Here is a 15,055-nt window from a genome sequence, read left to right as displayed (position 1 = left end):
ACTGAGTTTGGTAAAGTGTGTGAAAGAAGAAAGTTAAGAGTAAATGTGAATAAGAGCAAGGTTATTAGGTACAGTAGGGTTGAGGGTCAAGTCAATTGGGAGGTGAGTTTGAATGGAGAAAAACTGGAGGAAGTGAAGTGTTTTAGATATCTGGGAGTGGATCTGGCAGCGGAAGTGGATCATAGGGTGGGGGAGGGGGCGAAAATTCTGGGAGCCTTGAAGAATGTGTGGAAGTCGAGAACATTATCTCGGAAGGCAAAAATGAGTATGTTTGAAGGAATAGTGGTTCCAACAATGTTGTATGGTTGCAAGGCGTGGGCTATGGATAGAGTTGTGCGCAGGAGGATAGATGTGCTGGAAATGAGATGTTTGAGGACAATGTGTTGTGTGAGGTGGTTTGATCGAGTAAGTAACGTAAGGGTAAGAGAGATGTGTGGAAATAAAAAGAGCGTGGTTGAGAGAGCAGAATAGGGTGTTTTGAAATGGTTTGGTCACATGGAGAGAATGAGTGAGGAAAGATTGACCAAGAGGATATATGTGTCGATTGTGGAGGGAATGAGAAGAGGGAGACCAAATTGGAGGTGGAAAGATGGAGTGAAAAAGATTTTGTGTGATCGGGGCCTGAACATGCAGGAGGGTGAAAGGAGGGCAAGGAATAGAGTGAATTGGAGCGATGTGGTATACCGGGGTGACGTGCTGTCAGTGGATTGAATCGGGGCATGTGAAGCGTCTGGGGTAAACCATGGAAAGCTGTGTAGGTATGTGTATTTTGCGTGTGTGGACGTATGTATATACATGTGTATGGGGGTGGGTTGGGCCATTTCTTTCGTCTGTTTCCTTGCGCTACCTCGCAAACGCGGGAGACAGCGACAAAGCAAAAAAAAAAAAAAAAAAAATGACTCACGGTGAGGTGCCTGAGGATTGGCGGAATGCGTGCATAGTGCCATTGTACAAAGGCAAAGGGGATAAGAGTGAGTGCTCAAATTACAGAGGTATAAGTTTGTTGAGTATTCCTGGTAAATTATATGGGATGGTATTGATTGAGAGGGTGAAGGCATGTACAGAGCATCAGATTGGGGAAGAGCAGTGTGGTTTCAGAAGTGGTAGAGGATGTGTGGATCAGGTGTTTGCTTTGAAGAATGTATGTGAGAAATACTTAGAAAAGCAAATGGATTTGTATGTAGCATTTATGGATCTGGAGAAGGCATATGATAGAGTTGATAGAGATGCTCTGTGGAAGGTATTAAGAATATATGGTGTGGGAGGCAAGTTGTTAGAAGCAGTGAAAAGTTTTTATCGACGATGTAAGGCATGTGTACGTGTAGGAAGAGAGGAAAGTGATTGGTTCTCAGTGAATGTAGGTTTGCGGCAGGGGTGTGTGATGTCTCCATGGTTGTTTAATTTGTTTATGGATGGGGTTGTTAGGGAGGTGAATGCAAGAGTTTTGGAAAGAGGGGCAAGTATGAAGTCTGTTGGGGATGAGAGAGCTTGGGAAGTGAGTCAGTTGTTGTTCGCTGATGATACAGCGCTGGTGGCTGATTCATGTGAGAAACTGCAGAAGCTGGTGACTGAGTTTGGTAAAGTGTGTGAAAGAAGAAAGTTAAGAGTAAATGTGAATAAGAGCAAGGTTATTAGGTACAGTAGGGTTGAGGGTCAAGTCAATTGGGAGGTGAGTTTGAATGGAGAAAAACTGGAGGAAGTGAAGTGTTTTAGATATCTGGGAGTGGATCTGGCAGCGGAAGTGGATCATAGGGTGGGGGAGGGGGCGAAAATTCTGGGAGCCTTGAAGAATGTGTGGAAGTCGAGAACATTATCTCGGAAGGCAAAAATGAGTATGTTTGAAGGAATAGTGGTTCCAACAATGTTGTATGGTTGCAAGGCGTGGGCTATGGATAGAGTTGTGCGCAGGAGGATAGATGTGCTGGAAATGAGATGTTTGAGGACAATGTGTTGTGTGAGGTGGTTTGATCGAGTAAGTAACGTAAGGGTAAGAGAGATGTGTGGAAATAAAAAGAGCGTGGTTGAGAGAGCAGAATAGGGTGTTTTGAAATGGTTTGGTCACATGGAGAGAATGAGTGAGGAAAGATTGACCAAGAGGATATATGTGTCGATTGTGGAGGGAATGAGAAGAGGGAGACCAAATTGGAGGTGGAAAGATGGAGTGAAAAAGATTTTGTGTGATCGGGGCCTGAACATGCAGGAGGGTGAAAGGAGGGCAAGGAATAGAGTGAATTGGAGCGATGTGGTATACCGGGGTGACGTGCTGTCAGTGGATTGAATCGGGGCATGTGAAGCGTCTGGGGTAAACCATGGAAAGCTGTGTAGGTATGTGTATTTTGCGTGTGTGGACGTATGTATATACATGTGTATGGGGGTGGGTTGGGCCATTTCTTTCGTCTGTTTCCTTGCGCTACCTCGCAAACGCGGGAGACAGCGACAAAGCAAAAAAAAAAAAAAAAAAAAATGACTCACGGTGAGGTGCCTGAGGATTGGCGGAATGCGTGCATAGTGCCATTGTACAAAGGCAAAGGGGATAAGAGTGAGTGCTCAAATTACAGAGGTATAAGTTTGTTGAGTATTCCTGGTAAATTATATGGGATGGTATTGATTGAGAGGGTGAAGGCATGTACAGAGCATCAGATTGGGGAAGAGCAGTGTGGTTTCAGAAGTGGTAGAGGATGTGTGGATCAGGTGTTTGCTTTGAAGAATGTATGTGAGAAATACTTAGAAAAGCAAATGGATTTGTATGTAGCATTTATGGATCTGGAGAAGGCATATGATAGAGTTGATAGAGATGCTCTGTGGAAGGTATTAAGAATATATGGTGTGGGAGGCAAGTTGTTAGAAGCAGTGAAAAGTTTTTATCGACGATGTAAGGCATGTGTACGTGTAGGAAGAGAGGAAAGTGATTGGTTCTCAGTGAATGTAGGTTTGCGGCAGGGGTGTGTGATGTCTCCATGGTTGTTTAATTTGTTTATGGATGGGGTTGTTAGGGAGGTGAATGCAAGAGTTTTGGAAAGAGGGGCAAGTATGAAGTCTGTTGGGGATGAGAGAGCTTGGGAAGTGAGTCAGTTGTTGTTCGCTGATGATACAGCGCTGGTGGCTGATTCATGTGAGAAACTGCAGAAGCTGGTGACTGAGTTTGGTAAAGTGTGTGAAAGAAGAAAGTTAAGAGTAAATGTGAATAAGAGCAAGGTTATTAGGTACAGTAGGGTTGAGGGTCAAGTCAATTGGGAGGTGAGTTTGAATGGAGAAAAACTGGAGGAAGTGAAGTGTTTTAGATATCTGGGAGTGGATCTGGCAGCGGATGGAACCATGGAAGCGGAAGTGGATCATAGGGTGATGGAGGGGGCGAAAATTCTGGGAGCCTTGAAGAATGTGTGGAAGTCGAGAACATTATCTCGGAAAGCAAAAATGAGTATGTTTGAAGGAATAGTGGTTCCAACAATGTTGTATGGTTGCGAGGCGTAGGCTATGGATAGAGTTGTGCGCAGGAGGATGGATGTGCTGGAAATGAGATGTTTGAGGACAATGTGTTGTGTGAGGTGGTTTGATCGAGTAAGTGAACGTAAGGGTAAGAGAGATGTGTGGAAATAAAAAGAGCATGGTTGAGAGAGCAGAATAGGGTGTTTTGAAATGGTTTGGTCACATGGAGAGAATGAGTGAGGAAAGATTGACCAAGAGGATATATGTGTCGGATGGTGGAGGGAACGAGGAGAAGAGGGAGACCAAATTGGAGGTGGAAAGATGGAGTGAAAAAGATTTTGTGTGATCGGGGCCTGAACATGCCGGAGGGTGAAAGGAGGGCAAGGAATAGAGTGAATTGGAGCGATGTGGTATACCGGGGTGACGTGCTGTCAGTGGATTGAATCAGGGGCATGTGAAGCGTCTGGGGTAAACCATGGAAAGCTGTGTAGGTATGTATATTTGCGTGTGTGGACGTATGTATATACATGTGTATGGGGGTGGGTTGGGTCATTTCTTTCGTCTGTTTCCTTGCGCTACCTCGCAAACGCGGGAGACAGCGACAAAGCAAAAAAAAAAAAAAAAAAAAAGACTCACGGTGAGGTGCCTGAGGATTGGCGGAATGCGTGCATAGTGCCATTGTACAAAGGCAAAGGGGATAAGAGTGAGTGCTCAAATTACAGAGGTATAAGTTTGTTGAGTATTCCTGGTAAATTATATGGGAGGGTATTGATTGAGAGGGTGAAGGCATGTACAGAGCATCAGATTGGGGAAGAGCAGTGTGGTTTCAGAAGTGGTAGAGGATGTGTGGATCAGGTGTTTGCTTTGAAGAATGTATGTGAGAAATACTTAGAAAAGCAAATGGATTTGTATGTAGCATTTATGGATCTGGAGAAGGCATATGATAGAGTTGATAGAGATGCTCTGTGGAAGGTATTAAGAATATATGGTGTGGGAGGCAAGTTGTTAGAAGCAGTGAAAAGTTTTTATCGACGATGTAAGGCATGTGTACGTGTAGGAAGAGAGGAAAGTGATTGGTTCTCAGTGAATGTAGGTTTGCGGCAGGGGTGTGTGATGTCTCCATGGTTGTTTAATTTGTTTATGGATGGGGTTGTTAGGGAGGTGAATGCAAGAGTTTTGGAAAGAGGGGCAAGTATGAAGTCTGTTGGGGATGAGAGAGCTTGGGAAGTGAGTCAGTTGTTGTTCGCTGATGATACAGCGCTGGTGGCTGATTCATGTGAGAAACTGCAGAAGCTGGTGACTGAGTTTGGTAAAGTGTGTGAAAGAAGAAAGTTAAGAGTAAATGTGAATAAGAGCAAGGTTATTAGGTACAGTAGGGTTGAGGGTCAAGTCAATTGGGAGGTGAGTTTGAATGGAGAAAAACTGGAGGAAGTGAAGTGTTTTAGATATCTGGGAGTGGATCTGGCAGCGGATGGAACATGGAAGCGGAAGTGGATCATAGGGTGGGGGAGGGGGCGAAAATTCTGGGAGCCTTGAAGAATGTGTGGAAGTCGAGAACATTATCTCGGAAAGCAAAAATGGGTATGTTTGAAGGAATAGTGGTTCCAACAATGTTGTATGGTTGCGAGGCGTGGGCTATGGATAGAGTTGTGCGCAGGAGGATGGATGTGCTGGAAATGAGATGTTTGAGGACAATGTGTGGTGTGAGGTGGTTTGATCGAGTAAGTAACGTAAGGGTAAGAGAGATGTGTGGAAATAAAAAGAGCGTGGTTGAGAGAGCAGAAGAGGGTGTTTTGAAATGGTTTGGGCACATGGAGAGAATGAGTGAGGAAAGATTGACCAAGAGGATATATGTGTCGGAGGTGGAGGGAACGAGGAGAAGAGGGAGACCAAATTGGAGGTGGAAAGATGGAGTGAAAAAGATTTTGTGTGATCGGGGCCTGAACATGCAGGAGGGTGAAAGGAGGGCAAGGAATAGAGTGAATTGGAGCGATGTGGTATACCGGGGTTGACGTGCTGTCAGTGGATTGAATCAGGGCATGTGAAGCGTCTGGGGTAAACCATGGAAAGCTGTGTAGGTATGTATATTTGCGTGTGTGGACGTATGTATATACATGTGTATGGGGGTGGGTTGGGCCATTTCTTTTGTCTGTTTCCTTGCGCTACCTCGCAAACGCGGGAGACCGAAAAAAAACCCGATAAAGTTAAGTGATAGATTGTTATGTGTCTTTCAGTGTTTAACATACAGAAAGAACCCATGTCACTATGGGCCCTAGTTACATAGGATTGATGTCTGTGTTGTTCACCTTAAGACAGATAACTTGAGTTAATTTTATTTAAGTGTTAGGTACTCATTTGTTAATGAATAAGATTATGTTTGGATAGATTTTTTTTTCTTTTCGTTTCAAGCTAGAAGTTTCAGTTTTCTAAATTGTTTCTTACATTTTTCATATGTATATATATGTATGTGTGGTGTGTGGATATGTGCGTGTGTGTGTGTGTATGTGTATATATATATATATATTATCCCTGGGGATAGGGGTGAAAGAATACTTCCACGCATTCCTCGCGTGTCGTAGAAAGCGACTAGAGGGGACGGAGCGGGGGGCCAGAAATCCTCCCCTCCTTGTATTTTTTTAACTTTCTAAAATGGGAAACAGAAGAAGGAGTCACGCGGGGAGTGCTCATACTCCTCGAAGGCTCAGATTGGGGTGCCTAAATGTGTGTGGATGTAACCAAGATGTGAAAAAAGGAGAGATAGGTAGTATGTTTGAGAAAAGGAACCTGGATGTTTTGGCTCTGAGTGAAACGAAGCTCAAGGGTGAAGTGGAAGAGTGGTTTGGGAATGTCTTGGGAGTAAAGTCAGGGGTTAGTGAGAGGACAAGAGCAAGGGAAGGAGTAGCAGTACTCCTGAAACAGGAGTTGTGGAAGTACGTGATAGAATGTAAGAAAGTAAATTCTCGATTAATATGGGTAAAACTGAAAGTTGGTGGAGAGAGATGGGTGATTATTGGTGCATATGCACCTGGGCATGAGAAGAAAGATCATGAGAGGCAGTGTTTTGGGAGCAGCTGAATGAGTGTGTTAGTGGTTTTGATGCACGAGACTGGTTATAGTGATGGGTGATTTGAATGCAAAGGTGAGTAATGTGGCAGTTGTGGGAATAATTGGTATACATGGGGTGTTCAGTGTTGTAAATGGAAATGGTGAAGAGCTTGTAGATTTATGTGCTGAAAAAGGACTGATGATTGGGAATACCTGGTTTAAAAAGCGAGATATACATAAGTATACTTATGTAAGTAGGAGAGATGGCCAGAGAGCGTTATTGGATTACGTGTTAATTGACAGGCGCGCGAAAGAGAGACTTTTGGATGTTAATGTGCTGAGAGGTGCAACTGGAGGGATGTCTGATCATTATCTTGTGGAGGCTAAGGTGAAGATTTGTATGGGTTTTCAGAAAAAAAGTGAATGTTGGGGTGAAGAGGGTGGTGAGAGTAAGTGAGCTTGGGAAGGAGACTTGTGTGAGGAAGTACCAGGAGAGACTGAGTACAGAATGGAAAAAGGTGAGAACAATGGAAGTAAGGGGAGTGGGGGAGGAATGGGATGTATTTAGGGAATCAGTGATGGATTGCGCAAAAGATGCTTGTGGCATGAGAAGAGTGGGAGGTGGGTTGATTAGAAAGGGTAGTGCGTGGTGGGATGAAGAAGTAAGAGTATTAGTGAAAGAGAAGAAAGAGGCATTTGGACGATTTTTGCAGGGAAAAGATGCAGTTGAGTGGGAGACGTATAAAAGAGACAGGAGGTCAAGAGAAAGGTGCAAGAGGTGAAAAAAAGGGCAAATGAGAGTTGGGGTGAGAGAGTATCATTAAATTTTAGGGAGAATAAAAAGATGTTCTGGGAGGAGGTAAATAAAGTGCGTAAGACAAGGGAGCAAATGGGAACTTCAGTGTAGGGCGGAAATGGGGAGGTGATAACAAGTAGTGGTGATGTGAGAAAGAGATGGAGTGAGTATTTTGAAGGTTTGTTGAATGTGTTTGATGATAGAGTGGCAGATATAGGGTGTTTTGGTCGAGGTGGTGTGCAAAGTGAGAGGGTTAGGGAAAATGATTTGGTAAACAGAGAAGAGGTAGTAAAAGCTTTGCGGAAGATGAAAGCCGGCAAGGCAGCAGGTTTGGATGGTATTGCAGTGGAATTTATTAAAAAAGGGGGTGACTGTATTGTTGACTGGTTGGTAAGGTTATTTAATGTATGTATGACTCACGGTGAGGTGCCTGAGGATTGGCGGAATGCGTGCATAGTGCCATTGTACAAAGGCAAAGGGGATAAGAGTGAGTGCTCAAATTACAGAGGTATAAGTTTGTTGAGTATTCCTGGTAAATTATATGGGAGGGTATTGATTGAGAGGGTGAAGGCATGTACAGAGCATCAGATTGGGGAAGAGCAGTGTGGTTTCAGAAGTGGTAGAGGATGTGTGGATCAGGTGTTTGCTTTGAAGAATGTATGTGAGAAATACTTAGAAAAGCAAATGGATTTGTATGTAGCATTTATGGATCTGGAGAAGGCATATGATAGAGTTGATAGAGATGCTCTGTGGAAGGTATTAAGAATATATGGTGTGGGAGGCAAGTTGTTAGAAGCAGTGAAAAGTTTTTATCGACGATGTAAGGCATGTGTACGTGTAGGAAGAGAGGAAAGTGATTGGTTCTCAGTGAATGTAGGTTTGCGGCAGGGGTGTGTGATGTCTCCATGGTTGTTTAATTTGTTTATGGATGGGGTTGTTAGGGAGGTGAATGCAAGAGTTTTGGAAAGAGGGGCAAGTATGAAGTCTGTTGGGGATGAGAGAGCTTGGGAAGTGAGTCAGTTGTTGTTCGCTGATGATACAGCGCTGGTGGCTGATTCATGTGAGAAACTGCAGAAGCTGGTGACTGAGTTTGGTAAAGTGTGTGAAAGAAGAAAGTTAAGAGTAAATGTGAATAAGAGCAAGGTTATTAGGTACAGTAGGGTTGAGGGTCAAGTCAATTGGGAGGTGAGTTTGAATGGAGAAAAACTGGAGGAAGTGAAGTGTTTTAGATATCTGGGAGTGGATCTGGCAGCGGATGGAACCATGGAAGCGGAAGTGGATCATAGGGTGGGGGAGGGGGCGAAAATTCTGGGAGCCTTGAAGAATGTGTGGAAGTCGAGAACATTATCTCGGAAGGCAAAAATGAGTATGTTTGAAGGAATAGTGGTTCCAACAATGTTGTATGGTTGCAAGGCGTGGGCTATGGATAGAGTTGTGCGCAGGAGGATAGATGTGCTGGAAATGAGATGTTTGAGGACAATGTGTTGTGTGAGGTGGTTTGATCGAGTAAGTAACGTAAGGGTAAGAGAGATGTGTGGAAATAAAAAGAGCGTGGTTGAGAGAGCAGAATAGGGTGTTTTGAAATGGTTTGGTCACATGGAGAGAATGAGTGAGGAAAGATTGACCAAGAGGATATATGTGTCGATTGTGGAGGGAATGAGAAGAGGGAGACCAAATTGGAGGTGGAAAGATGGAGTGAAAAAGATTTTGTGTGATCGGGGCCTGAACATGCAGGAGGGTGAAAGGAGGGCAAGGAATAGAGTGAATTGGAGCGATGTGGTATACCGGGGTGACGTGCTGTCAGTGGATTGAATCGGGGCATGTGAAGCGTCTGGGGTAAACCATGGAAAGCTGTGTAGGTATGTGTATTTTGCGTGTGTGGACGTATGTATATACATGTGTATGGGGGTGGGTTGGGCCATTTCTTTCGTCTGTTTCCTTGCGCTACCTCGCAAACGCGGGAGACAGCGACAAAGCAAAAAAAAAAAAAAAAAAAAATGACTCACGGTGAGGTGCCTGAGGATTGGCGGAATGCGTGCATAGTGCCATTGTACAAAGGCAAAGGGGATAAGAGTGAGTGCTCAAATTACAGAGGTATAAGTTTGTTGAGTATTCCTGGTAAATTATATGGGATGGTATTGATTGAGAGGGTGAAGGCATGTACAGAGCATCAGATTGGGGAAGAGCAGTGTGGTTTCAGAAGTGGTAGAGGATGTGTGGATCAGGTGTTTGCTTTGAAGAATGTATGTGAGAAATACTTAGAAAAGCAAATGGATTTGTATGTAGCATTTATGGATCTGGAGAAGGCATATGATAGAGTTGATAGAGATGCTCTGTGGAAGGTATTAAGAATATATGGTGTGGGAGGCAAGTTGTTAGAAGCAGTGAAAAGTTTTTATCGACGATGTAAGGCATGTGTACGTGTAGGAAGAGAGGAAAGTGATTGGTTCTCAGTGAATGTAGGTTTGCGGCAGGGGTGTGTGATGTCTCCATGGTTGTTTAATTTGTTTATGGATGGGGTTGTTAGGGAGGTGAATGCAAGAGTTTTGGAAAGAGGGGCAAGTATGAAGTCTGTTGGGGATGAGAGAGCTTGGGAAGTGAGTCAGTTGTTGTTCGCTGATGATACAGCGCTGGTGGCTGATTCATGTGAGAAACTGCAGAAGCTGGTGACTGAGTTTGGTAAAGTGTGTGAAAGAAGAAAGTTAAGAGTAAATGTGAATAAGAGCAAGGTTATTAGGTACAGTAGGGTTGAGGGTCAAGTCAATTGGGAGGTGAGTTTGAATGGAGAAAAACTGGAGGAAGTGAAGTGTTTTAGATATCTGGGAGTGGATCTGGCAGCGGATGGAACCATGGAAGCGGAAGTGGATCATAGGGTGATGGAGGGGGCGAAAATTCTGGGAGCCTTGAAGAATGTGTGGAAGTCGAGAACATTATCTCGGAAAGCAAAAATGAGTATGTTTGAAGGAATAGTGGTTCCAACAATGTTGTATGGTTGCGAGGCGTAGGCTATGGATAGAGTTGTGCGCAGGAGGATGGATGTGCTGGAAATGAGATGTTTGAGGACAATGTGTTGTGTGAGGTGGTTTGATCGAGTAAGTGACGTAAGGGTAAGAGAGATGTGTGGAAATAAAAAGAGCATGGTTGAGAGAGCAGAATAGGGTGTTTTGAAATGGTTTGGTCACATGGAGAGAATGAGTGAGGAAAGATTGACCAAGAGGATATATGTGTCGATGGTGGAGGGAACGAGGAGAAGAGGGAGACCAAATTGGAGGTGGAAAGATGGAGTGAAAAAGATTTTGTGTGATCGGGGCCTGAACATGCCGGAGGGTGAAAGGAGGGCAAGGAATAGAGTGAATTGGAGCGATGTGGTATACCGGGGTGACGTGCTGTCAGTGGATTGAATCGGGGCATGTGAAGCGTCTGGGGTAAACCATGGAAAGCTGTGTAGTTATGTGTATTTTGCGTGTGTGGACGTATGTATATACATGTGTATGGGGGTGGGTTGGGTCATTTCTTTCGTCTGTTTCCTTGCGCTACCTCGCAAACGCGGGAGACAGCGACAAAGCAAAAAAAAAAAAAAAAAAAAAGACTCACGGTGAGGTGCCTGAGGATTGGCGGAATGCGTGCATAGTGCCATTGTACAAAGGCAAAGGGGATAAGAGTGAGTGCTCAAATTACAGAGGTATAAGTTTGTTGAGTATTCCTGGTAAATTATATGGGAGGGTATTGATTGAGAGGGTGAAGGCATGTACAGAGCATCAGATTGGGGAAGAGCAGTGTGGTTTCAGAAGTGGTAGAGGATGTGTGGATCAGGTGTTTGCTTTGAAGAATGTATGTGAGAAATACTTAGAAAAGCAAATGGATTTGTATGTAGCATTTATGGATCTGGAGAAGGCATATGATAGAGTTGATAGAGATGCTCTGTGGAAGGTATTAAGAATATATGGTGTGGGAGGCAAGTTGTTAGAAGCAGTGAAAAGTTTTTATCGACGATGTAAGGCATGTGTACGTGTAGGAAGAGAGGAAAGTGATTGGTTCTCAGTGAATGTAGGTTTGCGGCAGGGGTGTGTGATGTCTCCATGGTTGTTTAATTTGTTTATGGATGGGGTTGTTAGGGAGGTGAATGCAAGAGTTTTGGAAAGAGGGGCAAGTATGAAGTCTGTTGGGGATGAGAGAGCTTGGGAAGTGAGTCAGTTGTTGTTCGCTGATGATACAGCGCTGGTGGCTGATTCATGTGAGAAACTGCAGAAGCTGGTGACTGAGTTTGGTAAAGTGTGTGAAAGAAGAAAGTTAAGAGTAAATGTGAATAAGAGCAAGGTTATTAGGTATAGTAGGGTTGAGGGTCAAGTCAATTGGGAGGTGAGTTTGAATGGAGAAAAACTGGAGGAAGTGAAGTGTTTTAGATATCTGGGAGTGGATCTGGCAGCGGATGGAACCATGGAAGCGGAAGTGGATCATAGGGTAGGGGAGGGGGCGAAAATTCTGGGAGCCTTGAAGAATGTGTGGAAGTCGAGAACATTATCTCGGAAAGCAAAAATGGGTATGTTTGAAGGAATAGTGGTTCCAACAATGTTGTATGGTTGCGAGGCGTGGGCTATGGATAGAGTTGTGCGCAGGAGGATGGATGTGCTGGAAATGAGATGTTTGAGGACAATGTGTGGTGTGAGGTGGTTTGATCGAGTAAGTAACATAAGGGTAAGAGAGATGTGTGGAAATAAAAAGAGCGTGGTTGAGAGAGCAGAAGAGGGTGTTTTGAAATGGTTTAGGCACATGGAGAGAATGAGTGAGGAAAGATTGACCAAGAGGATATATGTGTCGGAGGTGGAGGGAACGAGAAGAAGAGGGAGACCAAATTGGAGGTGGAAAGATGGAGTGAAAAAGATTTTGTGTGATCGGGGCCTGAACATGCAGGAGGGTGAAAGGAGGGCACGGAATAGAGTGAATTGGAGCGATGTGGTATACCGGGGTGACGTGCTGTCAGTGGATTGAATCGGGGAATGTGAAGCGTCTGGGGTAAACCATGGAAAGCTGTGTAGGTATGTATATTTGCGTGTGTGGACGTATGTATATACATGTGTATGGGGGTGGGTTGGGCCATTTTCTTTCGTCTGTTTCCTTGCGCTGCCTCGCAAACGCGTTATAGTTGAAATATAAGTGAGATTAGTTAAGTGATAGATAGTTATGTGTCTTTCAGTGTTTGACATAGATATATAACCCATGTCACTATGGGCCCAAGTTACATAGGATCGATGTCTGTGTTGTTCACTTTAAGACAGATAACTTGAGAGTTAATGATTTATATAAGTATTTATTTGTTAATGAATAAGATTACTGTTTGGTTTTATATGGTTTCAGATGTTACGTGTGGCGGAGGTGAATTGCTTTGGAGTCGTTGTTACACCTTGGCATTATTTAAAGTAAGTATTGTATTTTATCTTAGTTTTTGCCTCTTATCATAAATATGATCGACACATATTAAAGTTAAGTGATAGATTATGTGTCTCAGTGTTCAACATAGAGAAAGAACCCATGTCACTATGGGCCCTAGTTACATAGGATTGATGTCTGTGTTGTTCACATTAAGACAGATAACTTGAGTTAATTTTATTTGTGTTAGGTATTTATTTGTTAATGAATAAGATTACTGTTTGGTTTTATATGGTTTCAGATGATGTTATGTGTGGCGGAGGTGAATTGGTTGCGAATCGTTAATACATCTTCGTGTTGTTTAAAGTAAGTATTATCTCATTTTTCTGTTTATATCTTAAATCTGATTGACACATATTAAAGTAAAGGAATAGATTGTTATGTGTCTTTCAGTGTTTAACATAGAGAAAGAACCTATGTCACTATGGGCCCTAGTTACATAGGATCGTTGTGTATGTTGTTCACTTTAAGACAGATAACTTGAGAGTTAATGATTTATTTGTTCATAAGATTACTGTTTGGTTTCAGATGTTGTGTGTGGCGGAGGTGAATAGCTATGGAGTCGTTGGTACATCTTCACGTTATTGAAAGTAAGTATTGTATTTTTGCTTGTTTATGATATCATGAATATGATTGACACAAAGTTAAGTGATAGATTATGTGTATTTCAGTGTTTAACATAGAGAAAGAACCCATGTCGCTATGGGCCCTAGTGAATAAGAATACTGTTTATTTTTATATGGTTTCAGATGTTACGAGTGGCGGAGGCGAATTGGTTGCGAATCGTTGATACGTCAGTATGGGACCAAGTTGCATAGGATCGATGTCTGTAATTCTCAAGAAAAGGAAAGTTCAGATGTTACGAGTGGCGGAGGCGAATTGGTTGCGAATCGTTGATATGTCAGTATGGGACCAAGTTGCATAGGATCGATGTCTGTAATTGTCTCAAGAAAAGGAAATTCCAAGAAAGGTTTAAGAAGAAAATTGTAAAAAAGAAGTTTTTAAGGGTGGACATATTATTATGGGCATGGCAAATGTTATATTTTAAAAATGGAAGGGAGTAAATGTATGTCCAGTATTATATAGTATGTTTTTAGGAAGGTTAATTGTTAAATTGTAGGGTTGATGTTTGGTGTATATTTTAGTAAATGGGAGTGCAGAATTACACAAATGTCAAAATATTTGGGAACTTAAAAAAAAAAAAAAAGCAGAAATAGGGCAATGAAATTGAGAAAATAATTTTTGACCATTTATATATTTTATAAATCAAAAATGAAATTGTGGTTTTGGTTTACAATAGATAAAAAAAAATTTAAATATGAGCCCAAGGTTATATAATATTGCCATGCCTACGATTCCAGAAAAAAAAAAAATTAACCCCACTTATATCATCTGAATCAATTCTGTTGCTCATGGTTTAAATACATTCAGCCAACTTAAAAAAAAAATTCACACATTAAAATAATTTCTCCAAAGCTGTTGCCTTGAACATAGAATATTTTTATTTGTATACAAACACTGTCACTACTTCAACTTACATTATATTTTTTTTTTACCTATTTCCTTCAATTATTAACATTTACATTTCCTTACACATTTATGTATATATTCTACTTTGATTATCTCTTGTTTTTTCTGTCAGGTGTAAGTAAAAAAAATTATATATATATATATATATATATATTACATTTTATTTTAGTTAACTTTTATATATATATATATATATATATATATATAAAAGTTAACTAAAATAAAATGTAAATATTTTACATTTCTTTTATTTATCTATATATATATATATATTTTTTACTTTACACCTAACTTACAAACCTGAAATAAATGACTGGAAAAAACAAGAGATAATCAGACAAATTAAGGAGTATTACAGTTCATTGTTGGTTAATTATTTTAAACGAGGGACGTTTGATCAATTTATATTGAAAGGCATGTCTGGGAAAGGTTTTAAAATATACTGTCACATATTGCTCTACATAGAGTAATATGTAACAGTATACTTTGAATCATTTCACAAATTTCACCCTCAATACAAATGTAATCAAACGTCCCTCTTTTAAAATAGTCAAACAACAATGAACTATAATATTAACTCCTTACATTCACATTACCAACTTCATTTCACTCAATAATGACAGCGACTTCCACATCGGACCTGAAAAATTAGAAAACTTGTATTAATACATTTCATTTCAAACCATTATATTCATACTAATAACATTACATAAACTTAAAACAATCACAATAAAACCCATTTGGTAAACACATGATTCTCACAAACATTTCATACATTTAGTAGGTGCACACATTAGGGAGTTGTTTTAATTTTTAACCAATAACATTTGT

General features: G+C 41.6%; 1 protein-coding gene across 1 annotated transcript in view; it reads left to right on the top strand.

Annotated features, from left to right (window-relative positions):
* LOC139764746 (uncharacterized) overlaps window positions 1–14,231 on the top strand; it is a 53,486-nt gene extending 39,255 nt beyond the window's left edge. The window contains exons 17-20 of the mRNA XM_071691611.1: window positions 12,623–12,684; window positions 12,936–13,000; window positions 13,223–13,284; window positions 13,444–14,231. The gene's annotated coding sequence lies outside the window, so the exon portion shown is untranslated. The remainder of the gene's footprint in view (window positions 1–12,622; window positions 12,685–12,935; window positions 13,001–13,222; window positions 13,285–13,443) is intronic.
* Window positions 14,232–15,055: the final 824 nt, after the last annotated feature.

The sequence above is a fragment of the Panulirus ornatus genome, chromosome 51 (genome assembly GCF_036320965.1).
Source record: "Panulirus ornatus isolate Po-2019 chromosome 51, ASM3632096v1, whole genome shotgun sequence".
Taxonomy (NCBI): Eukaryota; Metazoa; Arthropoda; class Malacostraca; order Decapoda; family Palinuridae; genus Panulirus; species Panulirus ornatus.
The sequence above is the reverse complement of the archived record's forward strand: the minus strand, read 5'-3'. Positions and strand labels throughout refer to the sequence as shown.